General features: G+C 36.2%; 1 pseudogene; it reads left to right on the top strand.

The window, feature by feature from the left end:
* Positions 1–3,767: 3,767 nt before the first annotated feature.
* Positions 3,768–4,669, top strand: LOC114053187 (annotated as a pseudogene).
* Positions 4,670–17,434: the final 12,765 nt, after the last annotated feature.

Genomic DNA, 17,434 nt, shown 5'->3' with positions numbered 1-17,434 from the left:
AAAAACAGCATTCTCTGGAGTCCACATTAGGGATTTTCCTTCTTCTCAATATTTTCTTGTTATCTCTTCTTGATCTCATTCCTTAAAGAAAGACATGTGCCTGTGAAGGGACAGGTAGTGAATTTTGTATAAAAGAGGGTCTATAAACATGAAAATAAATGGAATCCAAGTTTTTCCCACAAAAATGAAGGGTTAGTGAGTTGTATAAGTCTGCACCATAGATCTGCTTTTTTGGAGGATGATTATTGGTCAGTGTGGTTTGCCCCAAAAAGGACCTCGAGAATCTGATGTTTATAAGGTCTTTGTAGATCCTATCTTTGATGGTGCAGAGATTATTATCCTAAAAGCTATGGTGTATGTCAGGTTTGTGTAGTAGGCACAGTCCTATATTACATGACCTCCATAGACATATGTCTACGTTTGTAGCTGCTGAGCATGAACTTGCCAGGGGCATTCCTGCGTTCCATGATATATTCATGTTTTTTTTTTTACCTTTCTATGATAAATGGCATTGCTGATTTTCATGTGAAACTTAATTTGTATTTTGCTGGCATTGGCTTATTCCAACATTCATCCAATCGCTCTTGTGGTGGTAGATACCTATACATGAATCTGTATTACCATTTTCTCCTCTTTCAGTTCTATTAAAGAACCATCCTGAAATCTTTCTCTATATATATACATACATATGCATGATTTTAATAATGAAATTTGAACTTGGAGAAGAGATATATATTGTTCCTTTATCGGTATAGTTGAATTACTATGTGTGGGGACCTCTGTGCTCTCTCTGTCTCTGTCTCTGTCTGTCTGTCTGTCTCCCTCTCCTGTCTCTCTCTCTCTCCCTCCCTCTCTCTCTCCCTTTCTCTTTCTCTGGATCACTGGCTCTGACTCTCTGGCTCTTTATAATAAGGTGAACTTTGACCCTTCAGAAGACTTTGATTGAATTTCTTCCTTCCTTTCTTTCCTTTCTTTCTTCCTACTTTCTTAATTTCTCATTGCTTCTTTTTTCTTTCCCTTCTCCTTCTTCCTTCCTTTTTTCCCTTCTCTTTTAAAATGGCTAATATGGAAATGTTTTGCATGGTCATGCTTGTATAATCTTTCTCAAATTGCTTGTCGTCTCAAGTGGAGATGGGAGGGATGGAGAGAACTTGGAACACAAAATTTAAAATAAATGAATTTTAAAAAGTTTTATTGCATGTAATCAGAAAAACAATAAAATGGAAACTTTTTCAAAACAATAACCTCTGCTCTGAAGCAGTCTTTATACCTTAAAACAAAATCAGAGGCCTTTTCTTCTTGTTATTGTCTAATTTGTAAAGAGATTAAGAAAGTATCTGTTAAATACATGTTGTATGGCCTGCACTCTACTAAGATCTGGTGATACAAATGGTAAAATAAGAAAGTTCCTGCTTTCAAGAAGTCCAGATCCTAAATGGGAGACACAATAAATGAATGAGGGTTCACTTTTATGGTAGGTGAAGTCCATGTTGTAGTTAGGATCTGAAATGCAAACAAGCAGGGCAGATGGTCAGTGGTTGAGGAACGTGGGCAGATTTGACAATGTCAATGGACACAAATTGGCGACTGTTAAGAAGATGGGAGTGAATGCAAGGGTCAGAGTGGAGTGCATCTTTGGGTTATCTCAGGCAGAGCAGGGAATGGAGTGTAGGAGGTCAACATCCTACTGAGAACAGGCATCCAAAATCAGGTGGAAGTTGGACAATAAAGGTTGGTGTGAGGAAGTGAACATTTTCTGGCTTTCAATGATGGAGACCAGTATGGAGCTGGTAGTAGGAATGAGATAGGGCTTTGCATAATTGTTTTCTCTACTTTTAATGTCACCTAACTATTAAATACCCCTAACAACACATTCAGGTAAATTCAGAAGTATGCTGAAAAAAATAAATCGAATGTGTATTTGTGTGTGTTTGTGTGTGTGCACATGCTGGGGAATATAGGATAATTATATATAGACTGCACAAAGAGATTATTCTTAAGAAGACTGAATTATTTAATTTTGGTGCATATCTATGATTTCATTGGTGTGAGCACTCTTTGGTGTAAAAGTTTTTAATGATCAATTAACAAGCAATTATTACCAACCATGTGAATGGAAATTGACAACTATCTGTAATCCAGTTTTAGGGAGCTGAAAAGGAATGTTGAGAGATTATTGCTCTGCCCATGGTCAGATGGCTAGTGTGTGAGAGGGGAACCATGAACCCAGCTCTTCTTGGCTTCAATGTCAGCCCTCTAGTCACTGTGTATTTTTTAAAAGAGTAATGGATTTAAAGTTCATGAGTACCTTACAGATGAAATAGTACTTCTCACTTATTTGGCAAGGGAGGAGACTATAGACCTGAAAGGATAAACCACTTGTCCCAGATCACACTGAGAGAGACAGAAACTGGGTTTGAACCTATGTCGTCTGACTCCAAATCATGTCTCTTTTCCCCTGCATCATTGCTGTCTCCTCATTCAATGGCAACCTACATATGCATGATATATTATTTCAAGATGGGGAAAGTGCTTCCTCAGAAGAGTTGTACATCTCAGTCATTCACATTTTAGTTTGAAACACCTGATTACCATTCTATGTGGGATTTAGCTAAAATTAACCATGGTGGAAAAATTAGATGTGTTTAAAATGCCGTTCTTTCTGGGTGAAGTAATACAGTGACTTCTGCTTTCGCCGTTCAGGTGCAAATTTCTCATCAGTGATCTTTGCCTCAAAACCTATGAGGGAGGAATAGTGGAGAGCAAAGTTACCACCATTTTCTTTAAAGAGAAATATTTGAAAACAGTTTTAAAAGAGGAACAATACATATTTTCTTTCCCATTAGTGTTTTGAGACTAAGGCATTTTTTTTCTTTTTGTTTTTTAGTTTTCATAAGCGCTACAAAGTTGTTACTGACACACAGTAGCATGTAAAATGTATTGACTTGATCTGTTCTGAAGAAACTGTGAGTACATGAAAGGACCTAGTAAGACTTTCAGAATACATTGTATGACCTCATAGATAATAGCATTCATGACGTGGGTGCTACCTGACAGAAAGCAGAGGGAAGTGCCACTGAAGGCCCAATCTACCTCCTTTAAGATTTTACCTAGGTAAAGCTAACTCTTGCACAAACCAAAGTTGAAAATCTGAGTTAATTATTTCTTCTTGTAGGTGATGTCCCCCAGTTCCTTGGAGGCTGAAAAGTACTTCCCCATCTTCCCAAACTTCGACACAATTAATATAAATTCTTTATTGACTGGAAGAGGCACAGTTAGCTCTAAGTACAGGTGTGGATAAAGAGCTTGGGGAGAAAGATGGATGGAACCCCAGAGTGTTGCTACCTGCATTGCAAAAAAACCTTTAGTCCCTGGAGAAGTTTTAAGATGTGATAAAGAAAACAGTTCCAGTTACTTTCCTGGCAAGGATAAGAATCTTTTTGTAGCATCTCTTCTGGAAGGGAGCCTTAGGACAATGACTGGGCAGTGATTCCAGATTTAAGAGAGCTGTTTTGGGTCTCTATATTGGAACAGGCAGGCACTCCAGCCTCTGAAGAGCTTGGTGACATCTCCACTAAGCAGCTTCGACCTGGCAGATGGCATCCTGGAACTGACATTTCTTTGCTAAAGTGGCTCCCTAAATGTAGGTGAAATGGAACCCTAAACAAATTTAGTTTGTGTTGAAATTTCATCTGGCCATGGTCCTCAATATAATAATACTTCTTTCTTTGGGTTACAGGTAAATTGTCAGTGGCCACATCACATTCATGGAGCATCAAAGGAGTCTTACAGAATTTATTCTTTTGGGGCTCTCAGCAATTCCAGAGGTACAAAAAATATTGTTCCTTATGTTCATTATTATATATGTCATCACCATAGGGTGGAAAACTGCTCATTGTGGCCACCATTGTTTGTAGCCAGGCACTAACCCTACCTATGTATTTTTTACTGGCTTCTCTTTCTTTTATTGACTCTTGCTATTCCACCTCAGTGGTCCCAAAACTCATTGCAGATGGTTTGTATGAGAAGAAAACCATCTCCTTCATTGGGTGTATGACTCAGCTTTTTTGCAGAACATTTCTTTGGTGGTGCTGAGATCATCCTGCTCACAGTGATGGCCTATGACTGCTATGTGGCCATCTGTAAGTCCTTGCACTATGTAACTATCATGACCCAACGTCTATGTGGTCTTCTGGTGTTGCTGGCATGGGTACGTGGCTTTCTACATGCCATGATCCAAATTCTGCTTGTCTTTCAGTTACCCTTCTGTGGTCCCAACTTAATGGATCACTTTATTCGTGATTTATACCCATTGCTGGAGCTTGCCTGTACTGACACCTATGTTACTGGTATCTTGGTGATGGTCAACAGTGGGGTAATCTGCCTGGTGAACTTCGTCATGCTAGCTGCCTCCTATGTCATCATCTTGCATTCTCTGAGGTTCCACAGTGTGGAAGGGAGAAGTAGAGACCTCTCCACCTGCAGTTCCCATTTCACTGTAGTTGTCTTGTTCTTTGTACCCTGCATATTCACATATATGTGACCCTTGCATACTCTGCCTGTTGATAAAACTGTGGCCATATTGTATGGCATTCTCCCTCCTATGCTGAACCCCCTGATTTATACCCTAAGAAACTCAGATGTAAAAAATGCCATAAGAAAATTGTAGTCATCATAATTTAGAAAGGCATCAGAGGGCAATGGAGAAGACATTGGATTAGCAGTCCAAGGCTCTGACTTCATATGAAACTCTTCTACCTTATTTATATGCCTCTTCATCTACACCCATGTACAGTCTGGACTAACTGATTTATGAGATCCCTTCTTCTCTGGATACAGCAAACCTGTGAGATGTGATTTTAAATAAAGGAATGGTAAAGCTGGAATATAAAAATCTCTATTTTTCTGCCCTTAATTTTAGACTGCAAACTTTTTTTTCCACTAGAAGTATGCCTAGACCATGAGAGATTATTTTGTTTTTCTAATTTTGTCCCCATCCCTGGGTATAGTGGCTGATTTGTAGTAAGTGCTTAATATATGTTTGTTCATTAGTTGATTGACTGACAAAGAAGGATTGAGATGCGTGGTGATACAAACAGAGGAGGTTTTCAATGTATATTTGCAAAGCAAACAAATGAAGGGTGATTCCAAATAAGAGAAATTTAATTGTTAGTAGCATGGACTAGAACAAGAAGGGGCCTTACATATTATCCACTAAACACACACACACATACACACACACACCTCTTTTTCTAGATGAGATGATAGTGGTAATTTGTTTTGCAATGTCAGAACTACTTACTAGTACAACCAGGGTAGAGTGGCTCAGCAGACAGAGTGCTTGATTTGGAATCAGAAAACAAAACAAAACAAAACAAAAAACAACTGAGTTTGAATCCTTCATCTGTGGCTTTCTACAAATATGAACTTGGAAAAGACACAAATCTGAGTCTCAATTTTCTCAATTGGAAAATGTGAGACTCTGCATACACCAAGATAACCTCCATATGGTTACATTATTAAAACATAAAAGTTGACAGCTTAAGTAAATTAGGAGAGCAAAGAAGAGATAACCTTTCACATCTGTGGATAGGGGAAAATTTCATAACCAAAGAAGTAATAAAGAGGCTTAAAAATATAAAATAATTTTGATCATATCAAAATTGTTCATATGTATATTTCACAAAAATATAATGCAGTTTAACTTACAGGGTAATTAGGTAACTGGGAAAATATTTTCAAGAAATTTTTGATCAAGATTTCATATCCAAGATATTTAAGTACTGATTCACATAAGATCTAGAGCCATTCTCCAAACAGAGAGATGATCAAATTATATGTGCCAACAATATTTAAAGGAAGGGACCTGTACTATCAACAACTGTGAGAAAAATGCAACAAAGCATTAAAAATTAGAAAAAAATCAAAAGATGAGATTCTACCTCATCCTAACCAGATTAGCAAATATTATAAAGAGGGGGAAAAACATAAATGACACAAAGACTGTGGGAAAAGAGACACACTGTTGTACCATTGACTTAGCTGTGAATTGTTCCAGCCATTCCATAAAATGACTTAGAACTATACACTAAAAATTACTAAATTGTGTGAATCCACTCTATCTAGTTACTCCATTCCTAGGCACATGCCCCCAAGTACCTTAAAGAAAGAGGAAAAATATCTGTATTTGTAGAAGTTCTTTTTATAGTAACTCCAAAATGGAAACCAAATGGGTATCTACATATTAAGAAACCACTCAACAAATTATGGTATATTACTATAATGGAATATTATAATGACATTAGAAATTATAAAATAGTTTCAGAGGAAATTGCTTAAACTCCTGTGGACTGAAACAGTGAAATGAGAACAATCTGTACAATGTTAACAACATTTTAAGGAAAAAACAGCTTTGAAAAAACTCTCATAAACCATGAGGCCAGAGGACTGAAGATGAAATAGCCCACCTACCTAATGCCAGAGATTTAATGGATTTAATATGAAGAAAGAGATATCGATGTCTTTACTTGGCCTGTGTAGGGATTTATTTTGCTTGATTATGTATATTTGTAATGAAAATTTTCTATTTTTTTCATTATTCAATTTTGAGGGGACAGTGGGAAGGAGGGATAATAAATGCTTGTGGAAATAGATCGAAAAGCAGAACAAATAGTAGACAAAAACATTTTAAATATATAAAGAAATGAATGAATGAATGCACCAAATGAGGAGAGGGTTACACTGTAATAGCTATAATGTCCACTTCAACACTAAATCACTAATTCTATGATACTGTAATTGTAACTCAATTTTTCTGACATGACTTCCAATTCCACCCCTTACCTACCTACCTCCAATTACAGGATTCTAGGTGAGAGAGTAATTTAAGGTGTTAAGTTTGTCTGAGAGGCATCCAAGTGGCATAATATATAGAGCAAAGGGCTTAGAGTCAGCAAGGCCTCTGTTTGAATCTGGGATAAGACATTTGAAAGTTCTTTTTAACCAAGCAAGTCATTTAACCTCTCTGCCTCATTTTCCTCAACATCAAATATCACTTGGTAATTTAAATGAAGAAAAAAAAAAGATTTTGACAAAATACAACACATCTCTATTAAGAATACCAGAAAGCACAGGAATTAAGGATACTCCTTAATTCTAAGGAGTATCTTTATATTACAAAAATGACAAGATCGAATCCATTCTGATAAGACAAGGGATGAAACAAGGTTGTTCATTATAGTCATTATTATTCAACATTTTACTGACAATGTTTGTTATAGAGGTATGACAAGAAAATGAAAATTAAGGACTAAGAAATGACAACGAGGAAATGAAATTATCACTTTGTGCAAATGACAAGATTTTTTTTCTAAAGAATCATAACATTCAACAACTTAAGCAAAATTGTAGAATATAAAGTAAAACTACAGAAATCACCACCATTTCTCTATATTACCAAGAAAATGCAGTAAGGAAGAGAGAGAAAAAGAAATTCCATTTTAAATGACTACAGATTGAGCCAAGATGGCAGAGTAAACAGTAAGTCATGCTCACTCTCCTTTACTGACCTTGAAAAATCTAGAAAATATAGCCCCAGGAAAAATCTTGGAACAGTGGAGCCAGTACAAAGATGGAGTGCAACAGTTTTTTAGCTCATGAGGTTAAGGGGATTAAAGGGAAAGGTCCCTCTTGCTGTTATTGAAGGGGACCAGTGCAGGACGGGAGGCATCTCGGCAAGCCAATAATAAGTATCACTTCAGCAAACCAGCATGGGAGATCCTGAGCCCAAAGGAGGTGCAGTTGGCAAATGCCAACACCATGACCTCCGCATGTCTTGGCACAGCCAGGGGAGCTGGCACACACTACCACAGAGAACCACTAATTGTGTGGCAAATGGGCATCCACCAGTGGCCTAGCCTACCCATGCTGTAGTGCAGCCCTGGGTGAGGAGGGGATCTCCAGCAGTCAGACCACCCCCACCCCCACACCCCATCCCTCAAGATTCATTGTAACCCCAGGAAAATTCAGAAAAAAACATACCAGGCTTCAATATACACCAGCCACCACCACCACCAGCAGCTCCCACTCAGCACAAGGTAATCTACAGCCTCTACAACCTCCAGCTGCTGGAACCTGAGGTCCCAGAACACAAAGCCAGACACCAGGTCCCTATGCCCCAGCACAAGAAGTGTGAGACAGTGCTCCCTGTGCTCCAGATGAATAGATCAACTTTAAAAGCCAGGAAAAAGACAAATACCATGAGCAAAAAGCAACATAGAAAAACAAAGACCACAGATTCTTACTATGGAGACAGGGAAGATCCAAACACAAATTCAGAAGAGGAAAGCATTGTCATTATACCCAAATCTGAAACCTCAAAGGGGAATATGAACTGGTCTCAAACTCAAAAAGCCTTCTTGGAAGAGGTGAAGAAGGATTTTAAAAGTCAAATAAGAAAGGTAGAAGAGAAATTGGGAAAGGAAATGAGAGGTATGCAAGAGAGAGTCAATAGCTTGGAAAAGGAAGGAGAAAAATTGACTGTAGAAAATAAGTCCTTAAAAATACATTTGTTCCAATTTTTAAAAAAAAAGTACAATGAAGAAAACAACTCCTTAAATAGTAGAATTGGCCAAATGGAAAAAGTGGTACAAAAGCTACTGAAGAAAACAATTTGTTAAAAATTGGAATTGGGAAAGTGGAAACTAATGACTCTATGAGACATCAAGAATCAGTCAAAATCAAAAGAAGGAAAAAAATGAATATAATGTAAAATATCTTATTGTAAAAACAACTGACCTGGAAAATAGATCCAGGAAAGATAACTTAAGAATTATTGGCCTACCTGAAAGTTATTATGAAAAAAAGAGCCTGGACCATATCTTCCAAGAAATAAAGGAAAAATTGCCCTGCGGCCCTAGAATCAGAGGGTAAAATAGTCATTAAAAGAATCTACCAATCTCCTTCTGAAAGGGATCCCAAATTGAAAATTCCAAGGAATGTTATCACCAATTTCCAGAATTATCAGATCAAGGGGAAAATACTGCAAGCACCCAGAAAAAAACAATTCAAATATTGTGGAACCACAGTTAGAATTATGCAGGACCTTGCAACTTCTACATTAAAAGATCAGAGGGTTTGGAATTTGATATTTCATAAGGCAAAGGATCTTGGATTACAACCAAGAATCAACTACCCAGGAAAATTAAGCATAATCATTCAGGGGAGGAGATAGACATCCAATGAAATAGGGGACTTCCTGATGAAAAGACCAGAGGTCAACAGAAAAATTGATCTTCAAATCCAAGACTCAAGAGAGGCATAAAAAGATAAACAAGAAAGAAAAATAAAAGTTATTCAATAAGGGCATACTGTTTACATCCCTACATGGGAAGATGACACTTGTAACTCTTGAGAACTTTATTTTATTATAACATTTAGAAGGGATATGCGTAGTCAGAGATTGTGGGTATAAACTGACTTTAATAATAAAAAACCTAATTAAGGGGTGAAAAGGAATTGTCATGGGAGAAGGGGTAAAGGGACAGAAAAGGGTAAATTACATCATATGAAGAAGCACAAAAACATTACAGCGGAGGGAAAGAAAGGAGGGAGATAAGCATTGTTTAAACCTTACCCTTATCTGATTTGGCTCAAGGAGGGAATAACACACTTAGTTAGGTATAGAAATCTAATTTGCCCAATACACTGTAAGAGGGGAAAGGGGAAAGAAAAGGAAAGGAGTGGTTAGAAGAGAGGGAATAAGTAGTAAGGGCAAAGGGAAAGAAAATGGGGAGGGCTGATGGAAGAGAGGGAAGATTGAGGGAGGCAGTGGTCAAAAGCAAAACTTTTAGGAAGGAAAGGGAGAGAGGAGAAAGAAAAGGATAAACAGGGAAGGGAAAGAAATAGGATGGAGAGAAAGACACAGTAATCATAGCTGTGAATGTGAATGGGATGAACTCTCCCATAAAATGGAAGCAAAAACCAGAATGGATTAAAAGTCATAATCCTACAATATGTTGTTCAGAAGAAACGCATCTAAAACAGAGATACACATACGGTAAAGATAAAACCAAGGAGTAGAGTGTACTATGCTTCAGCTTGAATAATGAAAAAAAAGCAGGAGTACCAATTCTGATCTCAGACAAAGCAAAAACAAAAATAGATCTAATTAAAACAGAAAAGGAAGGAAATTATATCTTGCTAAAAGGTACCGTAGACAATGAAGTAATATCATTACTAAACATATATGCAGCAAGTGATATAGCATTCAGATTCTTAGAAAATAATATGGCAGAACCTGGGCATAGACCAACATCTTGCTAAAATAAATTATACAAAAATAAATTCAAAAGGGGTACATGATTTAGATGTAAAGTCTGATACCATAAGGAAACTGGGAGAGCAAGGAATAATTTACCTGTCAGATATATGGAGAATGGAAGAAATTATGACCAAAGAAGAGATAGAGGACATTATGAAATGCAAAATGGATAATTTTGATTACATTACATTGAAACATTTTTGCACAAACAAAGCTAATGAAAACAAGATTAGGAGGGAAGCAGAAAACTGGAAAAAAATGTTTACAACCAGTGTCTCTGATGATGGCTTCATATCTAAAATATATAGAGAATTGAATCAAATTTATAAGAATACAGGCCATTCCCCAATTGATAAATGGTCAAAGGATATGAATGGGCAATTTTCAGATGCAACAAATTAAAATTATCTATAATCATATGGAAAATGTTCTAAATCACTATTGATTAGAGAAATGCAAATCAAAACAACTCTGAGGTGCTATATCACACCTATCAGATTGAGTAACATGACAAAACAGGAAATTTATAAATCCTGGAGAAGACGTGGGAAAATTGGAACACTAATGCATTGTTGGTGGAGTTGTGAACTGATCCAACCATTCTGGAGAGCAATTTGAAATGATGCCCAAAGGGCTATAAACATGTGTATGCTTTTTGACCCAGCAATAGCACTTCTAAGGCTATATCCCCAAAAAGATCATAGGAATGGAAAAAGGACCCACATGTACAAAAATATTTATAGCAGTTCTTTTTGTGGCGGCAAAGAACTGGAAATTGAGAGGATGCCCATCAATTGGGGAATGGCTAAACGAGTTGTGGTATATGAATGTAATGGAATGCTATTGTGCTATAAGAAATGATGAACAGACTGACTTCAGAAAAATTGGGAGAGACTTGCATGCTCTGATGCTGAGTGAAGTGAGCAGAACCAGGAGAACATTGTATACAATAACAGCTATGTTGTGTGACGGCTAATATTGATAAACTTAACCCTTCTTAGCAATACAAAGATCTAAGACAACTCCAAAAGACTCATGATGGAAAATTCTATCCATATCCAGAGAAAGAACTATGGAGTCTGAATGCAGGCTGAAACATGCTATTTGCTCTCTTTTTTCCTTTATGTTTTTTTTTCTTTCTTGTAGTTCCTTCCATTGGTTCTTATTCTTCTTTATAATGTGACTAATGTGAAAATATGTTTAACATGAATGTATATGTAGAGCCTATATCAGATTGCATGGTGTTTTGGGAAGGAGGGAGGGAAGCACAGAAAATTTAAAACTCAAAAGCTTATGGAAGTGAATGTTGAAAACTAAAAATAAATAAATTAATTTAAAATTAAAAATGAATTACTACAGATCATAAAATATTGGGAAGTCTACCTTCCAAAACACACACAGTAACTCTATGAACATAATGACAAAACACCACATATAAATACAGATAAAAATAATTGGAAATATGTTGTCTGCTCATGGGTAGTCTAATATAATACAAATGACAATACTACCTAAATTAATTAATTTATTTAGTGTCACTCCAATCAAAATACCAAAACAATTGCCTTGTAGTGTATGAAAAAAAGTAAAGTTTATTTGGAGGAACAAAAAGCCAAGAATATCAAGAGAATCAATGAAAGCTAAAATGGAAAGGAATGGGATCTAGTCATATCCATTCTCCAATTGTCCTACAAAACTGTAATCATGAAAGCAAGTTGATATTGGGTAAAAAATAGAGAGTTTGATCAGTGGAAAAGATTAAGTATTCAATATGGAGAAACACATGTACACGGTCACCTAGTGTTTGATAAACCCAAGGATCCCATCTATCAGGGCAAGAACTCACTCTCTCTCTCTCTCTCTCTCTCTCTCTCTCTCTCTCTCTCTCACACACACACACACACACACACACACACATGCACGCACAAAGTTAGGATAACTTGGAAAGAAGTCTGGAAGAAACTTGGTATACATGAACATCTTACACTTTATACCAAGATAATCTGAAAATTATACATGATTCAAACATAAAGGGTGATATAAGCAAATTATATGGAGCAGGGAAGGAATTATTTGTCAGATCTATGGATAGAGGAAGATTTCATGAACAAACAAGACACAGAGAGATTCATGAGAGATAAAATGGATTTAAAAATTATATATAAAATTAAAAATAAGCATTTGGGAACTAATATACCAAATGGAGTTAAAATTTTAAGAAAAGCAAGAAATTGGGGAAGAAAACAGTTGTAGCAGGTTTCTTTGATAAAGGTCATAGATTTCTAAAACATCAAATATCTTGAAATCAAATAGATAATTAATGCTCATTGTTCAGTACATGCTAAATAGTTAGATGGATAACCAATCGAGCTGGGATGAATTATATATGGCACCTTGGAGAAATGACATCGAGTTATATACATATATGCATGCACAGCCTTTAGACTGGAAATAATAGAATAAAAATGATCAATATTGAATAAATATCTAAAATAAATATTGATTTAGTAAGAAAGCACCTAGTTACCCTTTATGAATTCAAGCTACCTACTTCCAATGAATGATGACCTCAGGTCTTAAAATAACTGGCAGATGTGATTGCTAAACTACTGTCAATGATATTTGAAGGATCACAAGTAATCTATCAGGGAACACCACAAAATCAAGAAAGAAGAGAAGATTAATATTCATTAAGCACCTATTAGATGCCAGGTACTATGTTAAGCACTTTAAAAATATGATCTCATTTAATTAAAAGGCATGTATTTAAATTGTCAAAATAAAAAAGTAGAAGAGAACATAGTCTGAAAAAGAGAGAGTCCAGTGATCTTAGCTTCAATTGCTACAAAAATTCTAGATCAAATCATTCAACAGATGGTTAATGAAAATCTAGAGAAGAAAGTGATGATTACAGAGAGCCAGCATAACTTTTTCAAGAACAGACCCTATCAGACTAACCTCACTTTTGGCAGAATAGCCAAACTAAAAGTTTAAAGAAACACTATGGTTATAGTTTATTAAATTTTGGCAAAGATTTTGACACAGTATTACATATTATTCTTTTGGATAAATAGGAAATGATTTATTAGAAATTAATACAATCAGATACATGCAAAACTACTGGCATAACGACTACATTCATGGAATAATTCTAATGGCTCAATATTAATATATCAGATAGTTACAGTGGAGAGGATCTATCTTAAGCATGCTGCCGATTGTTTGTTTTTTTCCCAATCATAACAAAGTGACCATAAGGTATCATTAACTCAAGTATGAAGAACTTTTTATTCCGGTTTTAGTGGTTTGCTAATAGGTGATGGTGGAAGACCTCAAAAGTCAGAGGTCATGAACATGAAAATAGTTGATATTGAAGTCTTTCCTATGAGCAGATTACTTAAAAATTACTTCTAAAGGGGGGTAGAACCAAAACTTCCCATTAAAGAAGTTGCCAAATTTCTACCATAAAGTGGAACTATTTGGCCATGAGAGCTTATTGATAGAGTATATTAGGAAAGGTTCTCTATCTTGAAAGTGTCAACTGAACTTTTCAAATGTGCTCAGAAACAATCACATCCAGAGAGTAAGTTCTACCTCCACTGGAAAGGAGGGAAGAATTATTAAAGCCAAATGTTATTTGCTTTTCATTTCTGCCAAGGGCTGGCCCCAGTTCAGACAGGGACTAATTGGATAGGTAGGTTTATTCTTTCACTGACCAGAAACAATAATTGTTCTGTGTTTCCAATCTTCTGGTAAGGGACATTCCTTGGTCCCCTGGAGGGGGAGAGGCCATTCCCCAAGCTTCTGAACCTTGTCAACAATTTCATAAACAATTGGACGCTCATCCAGGTCTAAGTGTTTATTGAAGAGCCATTCGTGAGAAGAGAGGAAAGGAACCACACTCTCAGGTGCAGTGAGACAAGTGAGATGCTCTCATTTTCTATATAGAGATTTGAAAACTGAAATGGAGAATATACTGTCTTTCTCTCCAAATAAGGGGAAGTTCTTTATTGAATGTCTAAGATTCATCTGGGAAAGAGCTTTCTGAGGAGAGTCATGCACTGTATCCAGACAAGCGATTAGCATAGAGGATGCCATCCCAGAAGTCTCATCCAGATCCTATATTCTCAGGAATGCATAAGACACTCCCCCACTAAACAGAAGAATATGGGGAGAGTATGATGTGTGTATGATATATTGGATGTAAAAGCTCCCAGCTGAGATGGCTAAGGTAAGTTTTACAGTGTATCTGTTATATTTAACAGTCCTGGTAGTGTAGAACCTCTCCCTGGTCTCAGTGTGGGTATCCTCTCTTAGATGACTCCCTCTCTGGAAACTCTTCCATGATCTGCAGGGAGAGATGAAGCCAGGATGGAAATGTCTTCTTTACCAAAGCTTATCCAGACAGTTAATGTTCTCAGCCTAATGAAGGCTTGCAAATTATTAGAAAGAGGCTCTGAGGTAGAAGGATTCAAAGTCTTATACAGTGCTTCATTTTGGTAAGTCAACACGCATTACTCTCAGCTTTTTCATTGCACCCTTTAAGACCTATGGCCCCCGTATTAGAAAGGAAACAATAGAAATTGTTATGACCTCTAAACAAATGTTTGTTAGCTAAGCAGATCCAATGCCTCTTTTGCTTAGCTATAATATTATAGAAGGACGTAAAGAATCCCAAGAGTAAAGTGACTACCTTATAAGGGGATGAAATCCTTTCTCTTGACTCTAGTATTTCTTGTCTGCTCCCTTTCTCTCTATAATTTTATCCAGACTTTCATTTTGTTCATTTTCTGCTTTGATGTTAGGAAATGTGAGGCAACTTATAAAGATATCCATAAATATTTGAAAGTCTAGAAGCATTCAGGATCTCTCTGATTTTATTGTTTTTTATCTATCTTCTATCTAGCTATCATCTAGCTAGCTAACCATCCACACATTTATCTGACTATCTGACAAGTATTGTCCACTCATCTGAATATATATGTATAGGTGCACATACAATCATGCATTTGCATGCACATATGTTAATTTAGATATAGATGAGTTTTATCCCTCTTTCTCCCCACATGGGGAGGAAAGAGAAAAATCCTTGAGTTCAGGTATCAACAATTATGCTTGTATTTCTTCTTCAAATTGAATGTGGTAGATAACTCCCAGTAGAAAGAATAGTAGATTATTCAGAAAAGACCTTATTGATTATTAAGCTAAAACAAGTAATTCTATAGATGGGTAATAGCATACATCAAAAAACAAAGTGACATACACCATCACATAGTAAATTAGTTGTAGGAATAGGACTAGAATTCAGGTCTTATTTGAAGTTCATACACACACACACACACACATACACACATATATTATTTCATTATTAGTGAGTTTGTTAATGGGGTGGAAAAGTTACTGTATTGTTTTTATTCATTTGTTTTCCTTCTTTCAAAAGAATGGATCCATGGAGAATAAATAAATCCATGGCTATACATATCTTTCATAACTGTTTTAATCAGCTCATTTTTTGGGAGGGGCTGATAGTAAGAGTACAGCATATGCCAAACAATTCAGATATGCTTATTCCCTTTTTCAACAGATAAGGAAGACAGTATTGTCTTTCTTTATAGATTAAGATACTGAGACCCAGATCATCAGAATCCTAGATAATTATCCTCAATCTGAACTTGGCCAGGATTTCTTGTTTAGTTAAACTCAAGTAAAGGAATTTACTGTAAAAATATTAAATTTGGGGGGTTATGTTATATAATGGATTCCTTTCTTGTATGAGATATTAAAGATACATGGAAATCCCTTCTAACTCAAATTCTTTGATTCTGTGATATGAATTCAGCCTTGCTTCCAGCCTGTTGGAAGCTTTTAGAACTGAACGCTGTCATCCAATTTGTTAACTATCCTGTGCAGCTCTGTATCATTCACAGATTTGTTTAACATATCACCTCTGTCCTCATCAAAGTCATTGATAAGTATGAGAAATTATATTGGGCATTCAGAGTCACATGACCAAATTTATCCTTTTGGAACTTCCACAAGATGCATAGACTCAGAAAATAATATTAATTTAATTGTTCTTCTAGCTTGTGATTTTGGGGTAAGCTTGTTTGATTTTGTGAGTACAAGTGAAGGCCCTTCCTTTTTTGGATCCACATTTGCTTTTTGTGGATATGTTGTTTCTCCTCTCTTTGGCCTTTCCATTTCTGTTATTTTATGAAGTAATGAATAACTCTGTGCCCTGAAATTAACAAGTAAATATTTTCCACTGTATATCTAGACCATTATGTTGTATTAGTCTGTGCAAAGAAAGTACTTAATACAGCAATCAGAGAAGCATAGAATCAAAGCCCACAAAGGGATTTCAGATGTGTCCCAGTACAATCCATAAATGAATATGAATCCTGATTCCAAAATCCCCCCAAAGAGATTTTCTTTCTCTGTAGTTCTCTAAAGACAACCCAACTCTCACAGAACATCATATTCCAGTTTTGAATAGCTTTCATTGTTAGGAAGGTTTTGTTAAATCAAACAGGAATCTTTCACTGAAACTTTAACCCTAAATGCTCCCAGTTCTATCCTGTGAGGCTAAGCAAAAAAGTTTGAACCCTTCTTATATAAGTCCAGATACACACAATCATACCAGGACCCTAGTACTTGTGTGCTCTAGTCAAAACATTCTCGGTTCCTTCCACTATCCTCTTGAGGAATAAACCTGAGGCCACTATTTTGGTGACCCTTCTCTGTTCATTCTCCAGTTTTCAACAGACTCCTTGAAATGTGTTTACTAGAACTGTCTTCTGTATTTGTTCTCTAATCATGGAATTGCTGACAGTGTTATATAATATGCATACATATCTACATACCATAAACATAAATGCACATATATATATATTTGGATTTCTACCTTCCCACTGACTTTTAAAACCTCTTGTGCAGACTAACTTTTCTACTTGTAGTGAATGCATAACCTGGTTTACTGCTCACCACACTGACCGCCTGAAACTATATATGTATGTACATGAGATGTCTGGGAGTGTTTGTTGTACATTTGAAGAATTGCTTTTCTTCTGGTAATATTTCATTCATCCTACACCACATTTATCAAACCAATTT

This window comes from Vombatus ursinus, unplaced genomic scaffold, assembly GCF_900497805.2.
Source record: "Vombatus ursinus unplaced genomic scaffold, bare-nosed wombat genome assembly UNPS02004024.1, whole genome shotgun sequence".
NCBI lineage: Eukaryota > Metazoa > Chordata > Mammalia > Diprotodontia > Vombatidae > Vombatus > Vombatus ursinus.
The sequence above is the reverse complement of the archived record's forward strand: the minus strand, read 5'-3'. Positions and strand labels throughout refer to the sequence as shown.